Source organism: Chelonoidis abingdonii, chromosome 1 (assembly GCF_003597395.2).
Source record: "Chelonoidis abingdonii isolate Lonesome George chromosome 1, CheloAbing_2.0, whole genome shotgun sequence".
In the NCBI taxonomy this organism is placed as follows: Eukaryota; Metazoa; Chordata; order Testudines; family Testudinidae; genus Chelonoidis; species Chelonoidis abingdonii.
This window is the reverse complement of record NC_133769.1, coordinates 308868253-308890863: the sequence shown is the minus strand read 5'-3', so window position 1 is coordinate 308890863 and position 22611 is coordinate 308868253. Positions and strand designations below refer to the sequence as shown.

General features: G+C 41.1%; 1 protein-coding gene across 3 annotated transcripts in view; it reads left to right on the top strand.

The window, feature by feature from the left end:
• The window catches only part of ELF1 (E74 like ETS transcription factor 1), a 143934-nt gene that overhangs the window by 1802 nt on the left and 119521 nt on the right, over positions 1-22611 (top strand). Inside the window, exon 1 of one of the 3 annotated variants that reach the window (XM_032776930.2) lies at positions 9080-9224. The exons of the other annotated variants lie outside the window; for them this stretch is intronic. The gene's annotated coding sequence lies outside the window, so the exon portion shown is untranslated. Of the gene's footprint in view, positions 1-9079; positions 9225-22611 lie in introns of those variants that run through there. 3 annotated transcript variants of the gene reach the window in all.

Below are 22611 nucleotides of genomic sequence, written 5' to 3'. Positions count from 1 at the left end.
ATCCAGGGGAGGAGGAGGAGGAAGTCCAATGAAAAGTCTGAAATGAGTCATTAAATACAGAGGCCCTTATTGTTTGTTAACCAAAAAAAATGTGGGTTGTAAATGGAACAAAAATGTTATCTTAAATTCAAAACAAAAATAGAAAACAAAGATAGCAACAAACTTTTTTACTCTTAGGCTTTCTAAAGAACATACTAAAAAAAGAAAGTAATTTTGCTTTTTTCTGAAGGAGGCTATGTGGTCAGAATGTCATAGCTAACTGCAGTAGTTATGCATCTGTCAGCGTTTCCATTATAAGCCCCCATTTTTTGCGTAGTTTACAACTTAGTTGTCAAATTTACACTGGGTTGAAACTTAGTCTATGTACTTTCCTTTGGAAATACTTGTTAAAATAAACCATGAAATGAATCTGCTAAGATGACTCAATGAGAATTTGGTGGAAAAAGCATACTAGTTTTATTATACTTTCTTTGTATTCCTCTAAACTTAAAACTTGTATTTAGAAAGGAATATTGCTGCCTATTAGACCAACATTTCTTTTAATATTTTCCTTAAAGTGAAACAGTCAAAAGACTAATGTCTAAAAATTTCTCCTTTATATGTAAAATAATTGGTCTTCATAACTTTTTTTTATTATGCATTCAGCTTTAGAGATCCCAAGTTGGATTCCACCATAACCTCTCTGAAAAAGCTGTTACAGTATTGCTATGAATTAGTATTAAGAAACTTGGCTAAATCTTTGTATGTCCAGTGAAATGATGCGAAGTCCTACAGAGCTATAGACCTCCTGCAGAGTGTTAAGTGCTAGCAGCATGTTAAAATCCATAGTAGCACAAACTAGAAGTCAATGTGAAGATACTAAAACTGGGAGCAAGCTAAGTGATTTATGTGCAGAAGCCCCGTGGGATGGTTTTACTGTTCCTTTCAACTGCTGTTTTTTTGTTTCCAGACATGTAACAGACATAATATTTTTGATGCTTAATTTGTGTGTGTGTGTGTATGTATGTGTTTTGGCTTAGTGTAATGTGACTGCCACCCGGTGGACAATTTTGATTACTATACAAAAATTTCTTTTTATTTACATTGAAACAATAATGCAGTCTAATAGCAATTTAATTTTTTTTCCAGCAAATTTACAGAATTTTTAACATGCAGAGTAAGTCAGTTCAGAACTTTTTTTATTTAATTATAAGAGGTTGTAGTTTACACTATTTAGTTCACAGTATTTAATTTACTAGTGAGGAAAACATTTAAGTGGACCCTCTGAAATAAATGAAAGCAGTGGTTTTACATGTTCCTAATCTGTCTCGAAATGCCTTAACAATTGCTAAGAACTAATTTATGGAGGAGCTGCAGAAAATTGCTTCCACCCACACCTTCCAAGCTCATAAGCCGTTCATAAATTATATTGGCATGGTAGACTCACCCTATATTGTGTGCCTCAGAAACCTATTAATCCTGCAGTGAAGTGCCTGCCTAAAACAATTGTGCCATAGAGTCAGCATGGACTAAGTACCACAAAAGCTGGCAGAGCTGCTTCATAAGTCTGTCTAGTGGTCTTTGGCATATGTTTTTTTCCACATTTGTACCAAGATTTATTTTTTTTAAGTTATTCATCTAAAGGGAACTGATTTTTCAAAAGTGCTGAGTACTCAAAAGATCCCATAGATGTCAGAGGAAGGTGCTGGATGTTCAGCAGTTCTGTAAAATCTGACTGCTTATTTAGGCAGCCATTTAAAAAAAAAACAATTTTGTTGAGGTCTTTTTATTTTGTATTAGGTAGGTAAATCAGACTGTAGTTGAACAGGGACTGTATTGGTATCTTATCAGCAGCCTTGGGGCTGCACCTAAATTGCATAACCTGGAACAAACTTCCAGATGGCTGTCTGCTCAGATCAAATTGAAGCATTGGGCACAAAGTCTTGTAGTCTCCTTGAGAATGCTTCCATATTAAAGGTGAAAGTTTCATTTGGCTTGGGAGCTGCACTTGAGTCATAGATTCTTAAGAAATCATGTTTATACTTCCATATTTTCTTCACTTTTTTTACTGTAACACAAATCTATTTCTATACCATAGGCAAGCAAAAAAAAAAGTTCAGGAAGGGCACTCCATCCTTAATTCATTCTTTTGTGCCTGTTGTAGTATAAATTGTAAGTGATATATGTGCACTGAGCTGATGCTTCTTATATCTCGCACCGTTTCTCCAGTGAACGGCTTTACCTTTGGACTTCTTGGTTCATACTTTGAATACTAGTTTTTAACATGTGGATTTTTAAATAAGTGGTATTTCAGTAGACAGCGAAGTTACCAGTTCCATTCCCATTCCCCTGCCCCGCCACCATTTAGATAGCACTGGAGAAGACATATTAGGTGATAAACAAGATAGTCTGTTTCATTATAAAGATCTATCTCTAAACTAGGAATTCTTTACCAGTATGCTGTACTGGCAAAGTTCCCCTTGCGTGGACATAGCTAAACTGGCAAAGATGCTTTGTTCTAATACAATAAAATCACCAGCTATGAACAAACTGCATCTGTAGAAACACAGTTTTGCTGTTATAACTGTATCTGCGTTGGGGGGTACCAGATAGGGATCCCACCTCCTAATACCATTGACCAATATAGCCATGCTGGCAGAAGTTCACCTCTAATTCTGCAAACGTGCATATGAACACTTCCATTGAAAGCATGTAAGTAGTTTCACTGTTAAGTATTTGCAAGATTTGGGGCTTCACTCATGTGAGCAGCCCTGTCAACACCCCTGTGTGTAGGGGCTATACAAATGAGTAAAAGTTTATAGGATTCAGCCTATATGGCCTAATTCTATATCCAGTGAAATGGATGATACTGTGCTATCCATTGGGTAAGGATCTAGCACAGTGTTTCTCAAATTGAGGTCGCCGCTAGTGTAGGGAAAGCCCCTGGCGGGCTGGGCTGGTTTGTTTACCTGTCCTGTCCACAGCTCCATCCGATCGCGGCTCCCACTGACCGCGATTTGTTACTCCAGGCCAATGGGAGCGGCTGGAAGCGGCGCAGGCCGAGGGACTTACTGGCTGTTGCTTAGAGCAGCCCCCATTGGCCTGCAGTGGCGAACTGCGGCCATTGGGAGCTGCGATCGGCGGGAGCCATGGACGGGGCAGGTAAACAAACCGGCCTGGCCCGCCAGGGGCTTTCCCTACACAAGCTGCGACCGCAGTTTGAGAAACACTGATCTAGCACATTAACAAAATTAGGGTTGAGTCAGAAATTTTCAGTGTAAAGGGAACTTTGAACCTCTGTCTTGTAAGAAAAATCTCATTTTACATGGCAAAATGTGAAACAAAATAATCTTTTTCAGTACTATTTGAATCTTTTGTGGTGACTTGGTGAAAATTGGGTTGATATTGACAGGATTATAAGAGTTCCATTATGATCCCTGTTTTGAAATTTTTCTATGGATTGCAGTTTTGCCAACAGTTGTGATTTTTATCATGAGTCTCTCAATGTGTCGTGTGTTCTTGTGATGTCCCAGCTCAGAGACTTGAACACAGCAACGTCTTTTTTTTTTTTTTTTAAACGAGGACATTTCTAGCCCTTATCGTTGAAGACAAAAGCTTGAAAACATGAACCTAAGGGCTTAAAATCCAAAAAGGCAAACAAGAACCCAAACTTATTTATTTTTTAATCTCATGTTTTTTTAATGGTTTAACTCATGATTTTTGAATGCTTGGGGTTGGCAATATCTGTTTCATAGGTTTATTTGGGACACCCTTTGCAAGAAATTTAAAAAACCAGAGACTAATTCTTCTACTAAATACACTCATATCTTAGGAGAAAGTTGAGCTGGGAAACAGGAGATGAGTTCAAAATTCATGCCTGTTTAGGCTATGTCTACACTAACACTGTTGTTGGTAAAACTTTGGTTGATCGAGGTGAGTCAAAAACCATAATCCTGACTGACATAAGTTTCACCGACAAAAGCACCTATGTGGATAGTGCTATGTCGGTAGGAGATGCTTTTCTTCCGACATAGCTACTGCTGCTCATTGTGGGTCATTTAATTATGCCAGTGGGAGAGATCTCTCCCATCTGGATAGAGCTGCTACACTGGAGATCTTTCAGTGGTGCAGCTGCAGCAATACAGCTGTGCCATTGTAAGGTCTGTAGTGTAGACATAGTTTGAGTGTGGTTTATGTTCCCATGCACCGCTTCACACTTATTAGCGACCAATGCCATGAATCCCAGCCTGAGAAGGTTGTTAAGTCTGAGTTGCTAACTCATTTTACAAGTTAGTTAACAGAGTTTTGTGGGGGAATCATGTGATTCTCCCACTCTCAGGCCAGGTCCTGGGTGGCAGTCCTCTGGTACTAACTGTGATTGCCTCAGTAGGTCTAATTTAGGCTTAGACCGGGGTAGTCAGTAGGCAGAGCAGAGGCCAAATCCAGACCACCACACTTTTGAATGAACCCCAAAATCTTTTTATTTACTTATCATTATTGTTGGATTTTTTATTATTCTCTCTGGAGTCTGGACATTGACTATATCTTGACCAAGAAATTTGGACCTTGACCAAAAATAATTGATTACCCTTGTCTTTGACCATGTAGTTATGTTCCCTCTGGGGCACTGACAGTGGTAATCAGTGACCAAATAGTCTCCTTAAAACCGTGTATCTTTTATTTCAAATAAAAGCATTTGAGAAAACAGAACTTAAAACAATAAAACACAGTGTATGCATGTCCAGGTTATCAGGTGTTTAACCCAGGGCTGCCCAGAGGATTCAGGGGGCCTGGGGCAAAGTGGGGGAGCTGTGGCTCTTGTACTAACCTGGCGGTGGTCTGGGTCTTCGGCGGCGGGGGCCCTGCAGTCGCTCTGCATCTTCAGCAGCACTGATGGACCCCCACCACTGAAATGCTGCCAAAGACCCGGACCATCACTGGGCCAGGGCTCACAGGGCCCCTGTGGGGTCCGGGGCAAATGCCCCACTTGCCCCCTCCTCTGGGCGGCCCTGGTTTAACCTTGTTCTACATGGAGACCATAGTAGGATTAGCTCCCTATAGTCTCTTCCACAGAGCCTCTTTGTCTGTCTGTTGCCCTGTCAGAACTCACTGATGCTCCCTTGTCCAGCCCTGGACAACTCACTCCACTTTCTAGTAATCATAACACTTTTTAACTGATACAGTCTTTTAATCTAGTAACCTCAGCTTTGGTGAAACAAAGTTTTCAACTTGGTGGAGATAACTTTTAAGGAGTCTAACAGCTGCCCCCATTGTCTTCCAAGTATGTGCTTAGGGCTGCTTGTGTTGCTTCCCTGTTTTTTCTCCCACAGCCCCCTATTAAGATAGATTCAATGCATTTATAGAGGAAAGTCTTATAATCCAAATATACAATAACTTCCCTGCATTGACCAAGTTGCATATAATGTTCAAACAACTGTTAGACCTCATTGTCATAGTTCAGGGCAACTGCAGCTGTTTCCCGTCAGTGGTTCAGTAAGGATGCCCACTCTTAGGTTTCTGGCTCCCTAGTCATTGCCTCTCTTGCGTGAAGACCCTCATCTCTCTCCCTTCTGTCCAGGGTGTTTCAAGTGGAACAGTTCCTTGCCTTACTTGTGTTATTTGCAGCAAAAGACAGTCTGCCTCAGCAGAGCTGCTTTGCTTCTCTCTTCAGACACTACACAGTGTAATTGCTACAGTTGTAAGTTACCACACAGTTCTTTCTAAGCAAGCATATTTTAATCTTAAGGTAAAAGTACTACAGAGTGAACTTTTAAAAGCAGTAAAATACATCCGTGGCAATAGTTTTACCAGAGGTCAACCCCCCCTCCAATCTCCCTTCACAAGGGCTCTGATTGATGTTAGTTGTTCCAACTGTTAGTTGTTCAAATTCTTCCCTAAGGATTGTGAACTAGAGGTCCTGCCCATTTGTGGGATCAGAACAAAAGCCCTGAGCCTGTTTAGGACCAGGCTATTTATCTAAAATTCCTTTTTGTCTATTGGCCCCTGGAGAATCCAAATTGGTCTTTGAATTGTCCTGCCGTTACAGGTGATCAGCAGACAAAAGATCTTCCTCCCTCTCCCCCCTCCTCACCCTGAGCGAAGCTTCAAAGGCTGAATCATAGGTGTGGGCTTGTAATCTCCTCCTTCCCAGTATTTTCGAAGAATTCTACTGCACACATATTGTCCCAAAAGATCAACTGTCTTCTATGTTGTTCAGCATAGTCTTTTGAAGGTCATGTTATCTTCCAGAGATTGCATTAATCCTTCCTCCTCCTAGAGAAATTCCATGCAATCCCCCAAGAGTACACAAACATTCACATTTTCAATACAATGGACCTCAAAGGTATTAAATGTAATTCAGTAAGGTTTAACTTAATTCCATAAGGTTTGCTGAGAATCTTGTCATATCTGTCATACTGTGTTCATAACATTACATAGCAGCTCCAAGCCTCTCACACAGAGTTACTGTAGGCTTAGTCAGGAATAGAACCTACACCTCTCCGTGTCTTAACTTCTTAGTCATGCTCCCTTTCATACTGAGCACGCTTTGGTTAGGTCAGTGGTTCTTAACCAGGGGTACGTAGAGGTCTTCTAGAGGGTACATCAACTCATCTAGATATTTGCCTGGTTTTACAACAGGCTCCAGAAAAAGCAGTATTGAATTCTGTACAACTAAAATTACACCCAGACAATTATTTGTTTTGTACTGCTCTACCTACTATATCAGCGGTTCTCAAACTGTGGACAAGTTCATTTTAATGGTGTCACCAGGGCCAGTGTTAGGCTCGCTGGGGCCCAGGGCAGAAAGCCTAAGCCCTGCTGCATGGGGCTGAAACCAAAGCCTGAGTTTTAAGTGAGGTGGAACTTGGGGTATGCAAGTCAAATCAGACTCCTGAAAGGGTTACAGTAGTCTGAAAAAGTTGAGAACCATTGGGTTAGATGAGCTCTAACAACTAAATAACACTCTTCTCCCAAAATCAGGGACATAACTGTCTCTTGTACAGATGCCTCCCGGGTTATGCAAACCTGACTTGCGCAAATCCACACTTACCCATTTTTGCGTAATGGTCGGGTATACGTTTCCAACTTAGGCAAAATTAAAGTTATGCAAGGCGTTCCGGAACGGAATGTTTGCGTAAGTCAGGGAGCATCTGTATGTGACTATCCAGTAAACAAATATGTAACCCACTGGGAAAGTATGTAGAGGCCTTGGCTACACTGGCGCTTTACAGCGCTGCAACTTTCTCGCTCAGGGGTGTGAAAAAACATCCCCGAGAGCAGCAAGTTACAGCGTTGTAAAGCGCTAATGTAAACAGTGCCCCAGCGCTGGGAGCGTGACTCCCAGCACTGTAAGCTAATCCCCTCAGGGAGGTGGAGTACCTGCAGCGCTGCGGGAGCTCTCTCCTAGCACTGGCGCTGCGACCACACTCTCACTTCAAAGCGCTGCTACGGGAGCACTCCCGCGGCAGCGCTTTGGAGTTTCAAGTGTAGCCAAGCCCAGAGCCTCATCTAGTGGGTGAACTAAACAGAGACTTGCAAATACTCCTATAGCTCAAGTAATACAGATCTGATCTGGGTGGCTGAAGGGCCATTGTTTAAATCCTGTTGTTGACTCATGTAAATGGATGTTATGGTTGTGTGTGATCTTGTTTTTGACATTTTCTTTTTAAAACAAGTTACACAATGAGAGGACATCTTGTAACACATTTATAACAATTATTATAATTTATATATTATTAAGGAGTTAAACATTTCAGTCATTTGTCATCTCACCTTCTCTCCTCCCTGATTCATTGAACCTACCAACTGATGTTTGCAAACCCTGTAAAAAACAAAAGAAAATACACACGCTGATTTCATTTAATGACTGTTAAAGTTGCATCAGGACACACACCACCAATTTAAAACCTGAAAAGCACAGAAATAAGATGTTAAGGGAAAAATCTCTTGCCTTCCAATTTACGTTGCCTACAACACTGTCAATAATGCACTATAACACCCCATACAATTTTCAGTTTCCCCTTGTAGGGGGATCAGCTGTCTCCCATGCTCCCCTTCATGGGCAGGGCTGACTCTGCATTTCACTGCTAACAATTTCTCCCTTCAAGGCTCTCCGTTACATTACCATCGAAAGCTTTACACCAGTGGTCCCCAATCTTTTTCATCTGGCGGGCGCCAGACAATGAGCCACAGAGGACCGTGACGGCGGTCAAGCATCTGCCGAAATACCGCCGACAAGCAGTGTCATCCAGAGGCGGCGCCGCCGAAATGCCACTGAAAATTGGTTGCATTTCGACAGCGACGCCTCTGGATGATGTGGCTTGTCAGCGGCATTTCGGCAGATGCTCATCCACCAGCCAGTACGCGGGCGCACTTAAACCCCCCGGCAGGCACCGCGTTGGGGACCCCTGCTCTACACATATGGCATCATGTGGAGTACAGCCACTGCACACCCAGTTAGCACAGGTATAAATAGCAGTGCAGACACTGAGACTCTTAGCTCTGGACTCTGGCTACAGACTTGGGCTTGATTCCTCAAGCTTGACCACCCATGGCTCTAACCACTGGATATGACTGCCCACACCCTGGTTCGTGATAGAAACAAGAACTGAGGCTCTGTCTTCAGAAGTATCTCTTCCACACCTCTTTGTCAGACCCAGCAACTTATGCCCCCCTGCCACTTGCTGCTGCTGCTGTAGTGAAACCACCGTATTCAATCCAGCTGTGGCTCTTTTATATTCAGGGGTTGGCTAACGCTTGGCCGGGGTAGTCAGTAGGCGGACCGTGGGCCAAATTCAGACCCCAGATGCTCTAGAATAGGCCCTGAAATCTTTTTATTTACTTATCATTATTGTTGTTGCGGTGTGAAATTTTTTTTTCTGGAATCTGGACCTTGACTGTACTTTGACCAAGCAATTTGGACCTTGACAAAAAATAATTGACTTGATTACCTCTGCCCTAGGCCCTCCAGCCTCTGACGTCAAGCCACTATGTTATGCTTCTCCAACAGATAGTGAAAACCGAAGCAAGGGATGTGCTGGCCACGGCTTCTCGCCACCCCCATTGGCTTGGGATGGCAAACCGCACCAGTGGGAGCTGCAATCGGCCGAACCTGCTGATGCGGCAGGTCAACAAACTGGCCCTGGCCCTGGTTGCCAACCCCTGATGTACCTCAACTTCATCAAACTTGTGCTCTAGTGCAAAACCTTCACAGTAACCTCAGATGCTCTTGTATCAACAGAAAGGTATATCTGACTTGTCATACATTCCATACATATTCTGCCTGAATGTTGCTAAGGTTTTACACTAGAGTCAGTTCATTAAGCCGAAAATTTCTAGCCCTTATGATTGCTAACTGGTGTAAAATGACCCCCGTTCATCTTAATGGAGTATCAAATCTGAAGGCTAGTGGTGACATTTTAAGAGCTGGATTTCAAGAGCCAGATTTTCAGATAACCCAGACACACAATGCATGCCTAATTTGATCACCTATTAGCTTAATTCTGACTTCCCATTAACATCAGGGCCACTTTTACTTGATCCACAGGATAAATGTAGCCATGGACCGTAATTGAAAATTGAATCTAGCGTGTTCCACAGAATGAGTTTGGTATTGCTGATTTATTTATATTGGAACGTGGCAACTTTTTCTCCCCAGTAAGTATGCTGGTTAAAGCCACATGTGTAGTTTAAACACAGCAAAGTTCCCGAAAGATTCTGTTGTAGATTTTGTTTTATACAGTACGTGCACATAGAGACTCGCTTCCTCCCTCTTCTCCCCCACCCATGTTCTTGCATTAAGCAAACAGAATGCTTAAAGTACATGGCCATGCACCAGCATAAAAGTGAACTTTAGCAAGCTGCTTCTTTCAGCAAACCCTATTTTTTTCTTTTAATGGCATTACTGGAGCTGCAGTTGCTGAACTTTTCCCTTGACCTTGTTTAGTGACTTGTTTATGCGTAGTGTATTCAGGCTGGAATCTGAACACAGTGTGTCCCAATAGAAGAAAGTTGTTCATATGGTATCTGCTGCAGCACCTTCTGTTTCAACATCTGTTGTTGCCCTGGGAGAAGCTGTTGCCTTGATATCTTCACTAGCTTGTGCCACTAAACATGCATGGGATATGTTAGGGGGGCCCCTTGGGCTCATCAAAAGGATGATAGGAAAGCCTGATTTTTCTGCCTGAGGGTACGGAACTGCTGGGTCAGAAAGTTGTAGAATTCTACATCCTGCTGTGGATCATGGAAGATCTCTTGCAGAGAAGATGTGGGTATTGAATGGGATCCCGAACTCTGTTCTTTCCTTTTTGAACGAGATGATGTTTGAGAGAGGTGGGGGGAAATTCAGACAGAAATTTAGAGATTTCCAGGTGTTAGTCAAGAGAATGGAAAGGGTAAAACTGTTTTGAAAGGAATTGGAGGAGTCTGCCTCATATATTTAAGAAGGCTTTTTTAAGCTGTGGAAGAAGAAAGAGTGTTTGTTATTCCCTCATGCAGGAATTGCAGTTATGTAAAATACCCGATAATGAATACTGCTGTCGCATAGCAGGAAGTTCAGCAGTACTTCCAACTAGAAATCAGATACAGAATATCATACAAAAAGATCTGGATGACCTTACTGGAGTAATTGAAATGGGATGAAATTTAATAGTGCAAGGTCATGCAGTTAGGGACTAACATCAAGAATTTTTGCTATAAGCTCGGGATGTATCAGTTGGAAGTGACCGAGGAGGAGAAAGACTTGCGTTGATCACAGGATGGATGACTGAGCTGCCAAACTTACTCCTGGGGGAATTCTGCGTCACCGTGCATGCGCAGAATTTGTGCCCCCGCAGTTTTCTTTGCTTCCCCTCAGAAAAATTACTGTGGGTCAGGGGACGGGACTGGGGAAGACCCAATTGGTGGCTCCTACCCTGCGCCAGGCTCAGCTGCTAGTCTCAGCTGGGCTGGGGAGGATGGGAATTCCTCTTCCCCTGTAAGGCATTTGGGGCCAGGTCAGACCCACTCCCAGATTTCTCCCCCAGGTGCAGGAAGCTCTTCAAATCTCCCCACCCCACCCTGCTTCCTGCACCTGTCACGCCTCAGCTGTAGGGGGAGGGATCCCTGTACAGGAATATTGTGTGCAGTTCTTGTCTCACATGTTTAAGAAAGCCAAATTCAAACTGAAACAGGTGCAAAAATGGCTAGTAGGATGATCAGAGGAATGGAGAACCTACTTTAGGAGAGGAGACTCAAGGAGGTTGGCTTGTTTAGTCTAACCAAAAGAAGGCTGAGGGGAGGAACATCAGAGGGATAAATACAGGGAGGGAGAGAGAAGAGTTATTTAAGTTAAGCACTGTGTATATAGATTGGCCATCAACAAGTTTAGGCTTCAAATTAGACAAAGGATACTAACCGTCAGAGGAGTTAACTTCTGGAATAGCCTCCCAGGGGAGCAGTGAAGGCAAAAGACCTAACTGGTTTCAAGACTGAACTTGAAGGCATGGCGTGATGCGTTTGCCTACAATAGAATGTGGCCCATCTGCGACTGCTAGTAGCAAATATTTCTAATAGCCAGAGAAAGGAAACTGAATGGAGAGGGCTCCAAGTTACTACAGAGAATTCTTTACTAGGTGTCTGGCTGGTGTGTCTTGACGACATGCTCAGGGACTAGCTGATCATCAGATTTGGGGTTGGGAAGGAATTTTCCCTCAGGTCAGATTGATAGAGACCCTGGAGGTTTTTCGCCTTCCTTTGCAGCATGGGGCATGGATCACTTGCATGTTTAAATTGGTGTAAATGGTGGATTCTCTGTAACTTGAAGTCTTTAGCTCATGACTTGAGGACTTCAGTAACTCAGCCAGAGGTCATGGAGTGGGAGGGTAAGGTTCTGTAGCCTGCAGTGTGCAGGCAAGCAGACTAGATGCTCTCGATAACCCCTTCTGGCCTTAAAATTTATGAGTCTAGTTAGCATTTATGTACCACCATTTATTAATCCAACATGAAATGAAAACAATGTGCTATATAAAGCAGAATGGATGCTAGAAGGAGAGCACAGTCCACAGCAGTTTCAGGAGGACTTTGATTTTTGTGGGCAGTGACTTGTTTAAGCATTAAAATGTGTAAATCATAGTTACTAAATACAGATGACTGTTTAAACATGTGCATCAAAATCATTTTTCTCAAAGCTCTTTTATTTAGTTTCCCCAAATCCAAGGACATTCCTTGCCTCCATGCAGCCATTTGGAGTGAATATAAATGACGTCAGGAAACTCGGCTCTGCCACCTTCTTGGCACTACTCTTGGAGCTCCTCCCTGTCCTCCTCTTTTTCCTTTACTGTCCATGAACACAATACAAATGAGGCAGCTGCCAGATTCCATAAAAAAGTACAATGCTCAAACGCTTTTAGCAATGATTATTCCAAACAAGTATATACCTCAGAAAAATTACTTCAGTCAAATTAATATAGTCCTTCTATCAGACACCTTGTATAATGTTTTCCCTGGTTTGTTTTTTGTGTGTGTATATGCTAGGACCATTTGCAAGTCACACACAACCACCAGGGCTAATGGCTAGTACTTGATTAGTGTGGCTCCAAAGAAACAGAGGAAATCTTCTTTCCAGGGCCGCCCAGAGGATTCAGGGGGCCTGGGGTCTTTGGTGGTCGAATTGCCGCCGAAGACCTGGCACTTCGGTGGCGGGTCCCGGGGCGGAAGGACCCCCTGCTGCGGGTTTTCGGGGCACTTCAGCAGCGGGTCCTGGAGCAGAAGGACCCCCCGCTTCCGAATTGCCGCTGAAGACCCAGAGTGGAAGAAGCTCTGGGGGCCTGGGCCCCGTGAGAGTTTTCCGGGGCCCCTGCAGCGAGTGAAGGAGCCCACTCCAGGAGCCCTGAAAAACTCTCGTGGGGGCCCCTGCGAGGCCTGGGGCAAATTGCTCCACTTGCCCCCCCCCCCCCCCCGGCAGCCCTGCTCCTTTCCTCAAGTTAAGTGTTGTTAGACTGGAGACGCAAGTACAGTAAGAGGCAAGACCTTTCCATTGTGAACATTGTGTTACAGGAGTGGCCATACAGGATATTTCATTGGATTGGTGGATTTGCACCTGAGTGCTCAGGTATGATGGAGCCTGGACAGGGAACGGATTCTTGGCTTGAGTAAGGAGTGTGGAATGTTATATTAACACATTTCCAACCTCAACTTCGCTTCAGCATTTACTTCTTTATACCAATCTATGTTGCTACTTGGGAATATAGGAAAGAAGATGTTCTTTCCCCATTCGTGGACCTGGATAATATTTTGAATCCAGAACCCAGGATTATAAATGCAGAGAGGGCTGTATGTGTACTGACATTCAGCAGCTTTATAGACAATTCCATGAAGAATCATCTGTGTGTTTTTTGTTAATATTCAAGTAATTCACTACTCTTAATAATAATTTGTTGCTAGTAGCTTAACAGTCTTTATTAGATACATAGTTAAGATATATACAGACCATCTCTCTGTCTAACCCAAAACAAAACAGCTTCCTCCCACTGTCAGCTCCCACACCCTGAAGATTGTATTCGTTCTCTTAAAGCCACAGTAACACCACAATGTAGGTCTCAGAGCATCAATTTACTCATCTTGCAGATCCTCTTGACTTTCTTTCTTTTATTAAAGCTTTTTTTGACATTACTAGTAAATTTTCACTAATAGTGAATTGGCTTTTCAATGTTTCTAACCATAAATAGATCTCACATGGGATGGAGAAAGCCATAAATTCGTTCTTCTGTCTTTGGCAGGGACTTGGCTTTCTTTAGACTTGCCAGGATATATCACTGCATGCTAAATAAACAATTTTTATTTTCTTATTACTAAGTTTCCTCACCTTTTCTATTTTCCAGTACTCTTTTCAGGGATTGCTTATGTCCTCTGAGGTACACATCATGTTCAGTAAATTATTGAAAATATATGATAAATCTGACCCACATTCTCCTTTCATCTCTGGAAGTAGTTTCTCTGGCATTCTGAAACTGAGGACTGATAACTAAACAGTAGCAAAGTTTATATAGGCTGTTGCCTGCTTAAGAGCTCTCAGTGTATTTCTCCTGTGAAAGAACCCATAAAATAACCTATTCTGGAATAAACGTTCACTCTGTAATCTGAGGTATGGGCTTCAACTTGAAGTTTTTATATCCCTTTGAAATCAACGGAAATCTCTCTCTTCCATCAGGACTGCAAGACCAGACCCATAGTTTGGAGTTTCTCTATTGTCATTCTTATATATTCACTTATTTATTAACTGAATTACTGCAGCACCTAAGAGCAGTAGTGGTGGGCCAGAATCCTGTCATACTAGGTGCTGTATAAACATCTTCTATATTAGTTGTTAAGGTATACATAGGGTTAGTGCAAGAATGGAAGTTGCTTCTTGTTTTTTTGGGGGAAAAAAACCAGCTACACAGGTATTAGACTGTATTATTAATGTTTGTTTTCTGACACAACTGAATGTACAAAAAGTATTTTCTAGGTTTTATCTCTGTGAATCAATCATGCTTGGTTAGGGTGGTACGTCATTTTTTTTCCTGAGTTCTCTAACCCTCTAAAGATAATGATTACACACTCCCCATTAGGGTATCAGAATGGTATCCTGATGCTTGGCAAAATGAAGTTTAATTTGAAAATATAAAGTTCATTTAAGTTCTAGTTGTAGGAAAAGAATGTTTAACAGTACAAAACACTATCACAAATCACTTTAAACTTCAGTTTTCTTTTCTCCACATAAATGCTCAGGCAAAAGAAAATATGTAATTTCAAGAGTGATTATAGGTACAGGAACAAATGTCTATTTGCAGGAAGTTAAAGGAGCATATCACTGAAAGCTCTGAATGTAATTTGGTATTGCTAAAATTGATCTTCACATATATTTGAATCATTGTGCATATTTTTTCCTTTGGGTGTTGAATAAGGGGCACATAATTCAGTTTATCAAACAGTACAGTAGTCTGTTGATTATAGATTGCAAAAGATGGACAATTATTCAGTAATGACCCAAAGAAGCGGTCTATGTAAGCTCAAAAGCATCTCTCTTTCACCAACAGAAGTTGATCCAATAAAAGATATTACTTCACCCACCTTGTCCCAATTATTCAGTAATGTATTATATGCATGTCTGGCTCAAAGAGAGAAAATATCTCTCTCTAGATGACTATTGTAATACTTGTAGTATGTCTATAAGTAGGAGAGGAAACTCTATTTCAAGATCAAGTGGGAAGCATGGGAGGCAGGGGTGGTGGTGGAATTCAACTACTTACTGTGTTAAAGAAATTGGAGGAGTGAAGTGAAAGTGAGGCTTCCACAGATGCTCTACTTTTCTCTTTCCTTTTTTTTGTGCCTTTCTTTCTCACTTGCCCTTTGTTTTCTAAAACATATTTTTCAGAGGTTTTTTTTTTTGTTTTTTGTTTGTTTACACCAAAGATGTGTATAGACGGAAATCATATGCAATTATTTTATCATTCTGGGACAAATCTTGTTAGTGGGGATGTCTCGTTGCTTCTGCCAGGAAATGTTACATTATTTCTTATTAGCTTGAGGAACATCAAAAATGAAAATGCATGGATTATTACCAAGCAAGAAGCTGAAAAAGCACTTTGCTTTTGCTCTGTGTAGAGCCTTAGCAATATCAAACTGCTTAAGCTTTAGTATTCTGATCAGTATCTTGTTTGTTTTGCTGCATCTGATGGATGAAAAGCGTTCATTGTGGCGTAATGCATGGAGCCAGGAAAGTACTTAAAAAAGGAGAAATAAAAATAGGGAAAAGAAACTAGAAGAGGGAAGAAAGGAGATAGAAACGGAGGAAGGTTTGAGAAAGATAAATATTAACACAGACTAAGAAAAATGGCTCTTCAAGTTCACATATCTGCTAAAATGAAAAAGTGGCTGGCAGTTAAAAATAGATATCAGAACACACAAAATCTAAAACAAAGTGAGAACAGAGTAGGAGGGGAGGAATACCTCTCCTCTGGAGGCAGCAGAATTCTAGATTTGCATGTTCTGCAGTCAGCTTGGGTGGTTTTCTCCCTGTGACTGGGTGGGGAAAGAGGGACTATTGCTTCATTCTCTGTAAAACACATAGGCTTATTTAAGCCCTCAAATAACTTTTCTGCCTCAATATGTCCCACTGCAGGCTCATACTTAATTTGCTGTCTAGTATCATTCCAAGATCTCTCTTGGCATGACTACATTCCAGGTATCTCTTTAACAAAATATCTGTGTTTCAGATTATTTTTGTGTGTGTTAGCTTCCATTTTTCTAGGCTTTCAGACTTATACCATCCGTTTGTATATTTACCATATTCTTTGATGGGATCAAGACATTTTAGTGTCTTTTGAAAGGCAGTTGATTTGCAGGAATAACAGTATCTAAGATAAACTACAGATGCTGACTACACTCCAAAAAGTATCTTGTTAACATTTTCACCCTCCAGCATGCACACTGCTGTGTGTGTATCATCGAATGTTCTGTATGCCTTTAATAGGCTGAATATACATAAAATATCTGCTTGTGTATTTGTGACTTGGGTATGTTTCCAAGAGCATGAAAATGCAAACACAAGTTGTAATTTTTTTGTAAAATTTCACTAATGTAGTGGCTATTTTGAATTTTAAAAAATGAATAAATTGACAGGATTGGGATAGGCTGAAATTAATTTCCCCTCAAATAGCCTAGAAAATTGTATCTTGAGGATGGATTAATAAAATAAAAGTTACTATTTATTTTAATAAAAGTACAAACATCTGATTGGATGAGCATTTTTACTGGAAAACTTACATTTTTGGATAGGGTCGTGTCATTAAAAAAAAAAACCAAATACCTTTTTCTAGCCTATACTAAAAATCCTTTAAGGACAAGCCATTCCATAATTACCTATTATGGTGTTTCTTGTACTTTTATTTGAAGCATCTGCTACTGACCACAGTTGGAAACATAATACTAGACCATTGATCTGATCAAGTAGGCTGTTCCTCTACAAAATCAGTAGGGCTTCACACAGGCACTTGTCCGCCTGCATGAATTTGATTACAAGATCTTGACATACATGCTCAGCCTCAGAATAGGAGGGCACGACACCCAAACATATCTTTGTCTCATCAGCGTTTTAAAGACTTATACTTGCCTTCCTTCTCTGCTATTTTCTGCCTCCTTTCTCGAGCATTTAACACTTATTTAAAAAAACAACAACATTCCTTCTGCCTATCTCTCTGTCCTCTTCAGTTCTTCTCTCTGGCCATTTTCCGTTTTCTTACCTCTTAGGTGAAATCCTGCCCCTACTGAAGTCAATGGGAATTTTGCCCTAGACTTCCATGGAGGCCAGGATTTCACCCTTACAGCTTGATCCTGCACTCCTTACTTATGTAATATCCACTGATGTCAAGAGGAGTTTTGCATGAATACTAAATTTTAGAATCAAGTTCACAATCTTTGTCCTCTCTCCATTAATGTCCCTTACTCCTTTTGTTTTCTTTAAATAAAAGTTCGTAAAACAGTCTTGGCCAGTAGTCCATTTCAGAGGGCCTACAAGAAGAAGCCTTTTTTGTACCCAAGTTGTTTGCATTTTGAATGTTCTAGGATCTGGCTTTTCTGGTGGAGATATTTTTGGAGATGCTAATTCATATATGGGGAAAGAAGCAGAAGCTTGGCATAAGGTAGGATGAACGTTGTGGGCCAGTAGTGGGTTGCTATTACAGAATTTGGCTGTACTTTAGTAAGAGAAGATCCAGGTTCCCATTGTTGGTTGGGACTGTTTGGTTCCAATAATGCTGTAGTTAAAATTTAACCATTATGAAATTAATTTCCATAATCTTTGCTCCATATTTAATTTTTTGGAGATGTAATTAAGCATCTGGCTTGTATTTTTACTCTAAGTTAAAAACAGTCTAATTTCTTTATTTCTATAATAACTTGTGTCTTTCTCCATCAGCATGTGTTGGCTTCATTCGTCTGTGGTCCCATGTTGTACCTGGCTGCATACTGTGAATCTTATTGCTGGAAAATCTTGATTTCTCGAGTCAAAAGGTTAACTAACTTCCATTTGTGTTTGCATCTCAGTTGACTATTCTGTGCCTACTTATCTGCCTTTAAACAGATCTACTTTCTAATTACCACACTTACATTATTCTGATTATGCTCTTATTCAAAATTGTTTTTTGTTTCATTCTCCTTGCCTCCTGTTCTAGTAACAATTGGCTGTATTTGTACAAAATTATGTTTTTCACTCGATTTCATCAGGAAAATGAGGGAGGGAGTTTTTATTTATTTACATTTCGAATAAAATATACAAGAAAGGCACTTATCAGTTACTCTAGGAACCTGTTGAATGTTTTATAAGTTATATCAGGCTAAGATCTTGTCTACACTGCCACTTTACAGCGCTGCAACTTTCTTGCTCAGGGGTGTGAAAAAATACCCCCCTGAGCGCTGCAAGTTTCAGCACTGAAAAGTGTCAGTGTAGACAGTGCACCAGCGCTGGGAGCTACTCCCCTCATGGAGGTGGGTTTTTTTATAGCTCTGGGAGAGCTCTCTCCCAGCGCCAGTGCCGTGACTACACAGCCACATTTGCGATTTAACATTGCTAGTGAAGACATTCCCCAAATCAAGAGCGAATCCACTAGCAGAATTGACCGTCATCCACAAATATCAGCTCTGTAAAGCCAAAGTAAAGTAGAACCTCAGAATTACAAATACCAGAGATACAAACTGACCAGTCAACCAAACACCCCACTTGGAACCAGAAGTACACAATAAGGCAGAAGCAGAGATCAAAAACAAAAAAAAAGGCAAATATATTAGAGTACTATCTTAAACATAAACTACTACTAAAAAAAGGGAAAGCAGCATTTTTCTTCTGCATAGTAAAGTTTCAAAGCTGTATTAAGTCAGTGTTCAATTGTAAACTTTTGAAAGAACAACCATAACATTTTGTTCAGAGTAATGAACAAGCTTGTATCTCTGAATTGGTTTTGCAGAATCTTCTAAACATCAAAAAACCCTGGGTTGATTTGGATTTAGGGGATCCAAAGCTGAGGGCCTTTCACAGAGACTGCTCTACTACAGGGGTTCTCAAACTTCATTGCACCACAACCCCTTTCTGAAAAAAAAATTACTACATGGCCCCAGTGGGGCGGACCAAAGCCTGAGCCCGCCCAAGCCCTACCCCAGGGTGTGAGGGGAGAGCCAAAGCATTTCATCTCCAGATGGGGGGCCTGTAATCTGAGTCCCACCATCCAGGGCTGAAGCCAAAGCCTGAGCCTTGGGTGGTGGGGCTTTGGCCCCACACCCCAGCCAGTTTAATGCCAGCCCTGGTGGCCCCATCAAAATGGGGTTGCAACCCACTTTGGAGTCCTGACCTACAGTTTGAAAACTGCTGCTCTGTCAACCTCCTCTGTTAAATGAAAAGTTTCAGCACGAATGCCTTCACTGATTCTAAGTGTGGCAATATTGCTCTGGGAGAAAGGCAGTCTTGCTGAAGTGGGCTTCACAGTACGAGTGAAGAGGTAGAGAAGGAGGAAGTCTGGCTAAAATTAAAAATAAAAAAATATGGGGCCAGGAAGGAGGTGGCCATCTTACATTCTCTAGTATCAGTACAAATTTCAAAGAATATAGTAAAGCTAGGGTATAGTAAGACCTATGTCAAAAGTAGCTGCTCAGTCTTTTCCTTTCATGTTGTTTCCTTTAGCCTTAACCTTTAGTTTAGCTGTTTAGGTTGCAAGCTCTTCAACTACGTACTCCTAGGGCTGCAAAACTCCCTTTGTGCTTTGTACTTTCTGTAAATAAAAACACTGCTTGCAAAACGGGTTGCATTCTTATCCTTTAGATTGTGTGTGTGTGTATCAAAATTGGCTGCAGTGGTTTATATTTTTTCAGTTTGTACATTCTCTGGCTGTGGATTTTTTGTTGTTTTGTTATTCAGAATATGTGTTCATGTGAAGCAATCTAGACTGAATGGTGGCCACACTGCTTGCATTTTGGTACACAATCTCCACATCTGTGGGCATGATTCCTGTAGTCACTTCATGCTGTGAAGATGTGTGATACTGTACACTCACGCAACTTTGAAAAAGCACTTAGAAGGACATGTCCATTGATGGGGTAGAGGGGCTAAAATCAGTTTTCAAGGAGGTTGAGAGAAGAGGATTTGCCCTACCCTGTGGGCATTGCTGGGAGGCAAGGTCTCATAGCTGAAACTAACTGGGATCTCTTAGGAAAGAAAGCAGTCTGCAGAGAACAATTAAGAATCAGAGATAAAAGGAAATAGAGAATGGTTGCTGGAGGTTTTTGGTTGTAGCCTGGAAAAGAGCAGACATGCAGCTGGTGAGATAGGACAGATGACTGAAAACAAGAAGCTATGTTTGTTTTGCTAACTGCCTTAAAAAGGGGGGAATTATTTATTTAAAATTCTCATTTTTCCCTTCTCCAGAATGGGAGAGTGTTTACTAGCTAGTGTATCAAGAAAAAGAATTGTCCCAGTGTTACTCTTGCCTAAAGAGGTTTGACAGTAGAAGATTTCTTTGACCATAGATGATGGTGGTGTACCTGTGCTGTGCATATAAAACTGGCTTACATATCTGATGTGCTCAACACCAAAAGAGAAAGTTAAAAATAAAACTTCAGGAAATAAAACCTTTTACCTTCAGGAGCAGAGTAAAAATTCTCTAGACAAAGTGGTGCCACCCTGGGGCGAGAGCACCCTCATCCCCCCGGGATAACTTGAGGGGTTGACATCTATGTTCTGGAGAGTTATTTCTCACTTAGCCAGAGGAACAGTTGCCACAGCACAGAGGCTTCTGAAGCTGAAGGACTCCTCAAAGATGGGTAAACTTGAAGGAGAAAGGGAACAGGACTAAATGTCTATTCTGTAATATTCAAACTTGTAGTACATTCTAATATGATCTATTAATAAATGTATATAGAGTGGCTGGAATAAAGCACTAGCAGTGCTTATATACTGTTACAACATCTTGAAAAGAGGAGGAATTCGATGCCTCTATAAAATGAGTGAATTCAGTCATTGGGAAGTTGGAGAAAATCACACGTGCAAAATTATACCTACCTTAATATTCTTTCTCACTCTTAACATCTGGTTCATGATATCGTTCACCCTGCCCCCAGAGAAGTCTTCCATTGCAATACAAATTATATTCTTGGGCAGCTTTAGGCAAACAAATCGAGGATGGTTGCTACCTCCATTATCTTGGGCTTTCATGCACCCAGATATCTTTTAGAGTGTGCCTGTTTTGCTTCATTCTTGTGGGCAGATAACATAGCAGAGGTGAAGAATCTATTTCACATACTGTATCACAGAACTGGAATCTTATATGTACTACTAATCTTCCTGTTTTCCATGACAGAAGAGATGCATTTGCAAATGTCTAACTTGAACTACAGCTGATAGGTCAAAATGTTGTCATTCCAGCCTACAGTACCCTTAACTTCAACCCCCAAACTCTCTACTTTCTCTCTTTTATATTCCCCCAATCTTTATTTTATTTTCCCTCTCCCATCTCTGACCTCTTTTCCACCATTTCTATTATAAGGATACTAATACAGAAAGAAAACAAATGAAAATAGCCCGAATTAGTGCCCCTAAATGGATTAATTAATTTAGCTTATACTTGTACAGGTGATCCTTATACTGAAAACATTCTAAACATTTCCTGTGCTGTGTAAGCAACTATTACATGTGACTAGCTATCTTTCTATAGATGCGGTTTTTTCCTTGTCTGTTCTCAAACAGAATGGCAATATGTGCATTATGAATGTTTTTATCTCTATTATAAACCAGTTTACTTTTCCACACAATTTTTCTCTCTCTTTCCTCTCTTTATATTGTCCTTTATATCAATTGTCAGTAATCAAAGACATTGTAAGACCAATGATAAGTACACCTCTCTCTCTCCCTCTGTCTTTACATCATGAATAGTACAGGAAGTTTTTTATGTCAATTCACTGCTCTCTCAGAAGCATCTAAACATATTTATTAAAACTGCCTGCAGCATTGTAAAAAAAAAAAAAAGTTTTTAACTAGATTTCCTTTTATTCTATGCATTATACTTACTATGCATATATACAATAGATGCTAATCATCATTCTCTGGTCTGGTCTACACTACAGAGAAATGTAAAATAATAGCAGCCGTAAAATTGACAAGAATGTCAGTTTCACTGCTGGTAGGCTCCCTGCTGTGAAACTGAGCCCCAAGCCTGACTCGCAGCTGGTGCTATCAGCCCTGGGGGGAGGTATCCAGCTGTGAGCTCTGCACAGCTGTCGGTACCCCACAGTGCCCCACTTCAGTCAGTTTTAAGTGCTCATGATGAGGACTCACACCGTGGACGGAAGGAGGGTAGTGTGAACACCAACAGCTGATTTAATTACTACAGTGGCTGTAGGTTGACCTAACTTCAGTCGACCTAATTTTGTAGTATAGACAAGCCCTCTAAAACAAGTGTCAATTTAAATCACTGCTTTTATTGTGTATAAGTACCTATCTCCTGCAATATGGCCTACCTTCTCAGGTGTTGGATCTTCCACACCCTGGCCTGTTTGTCTAAATAAAAAAGGAGTGAGCTGCAAAAAGCCTTTTTTGCAGCTTTGGATCCAGACTTTCTTAGTTAAGGGCGA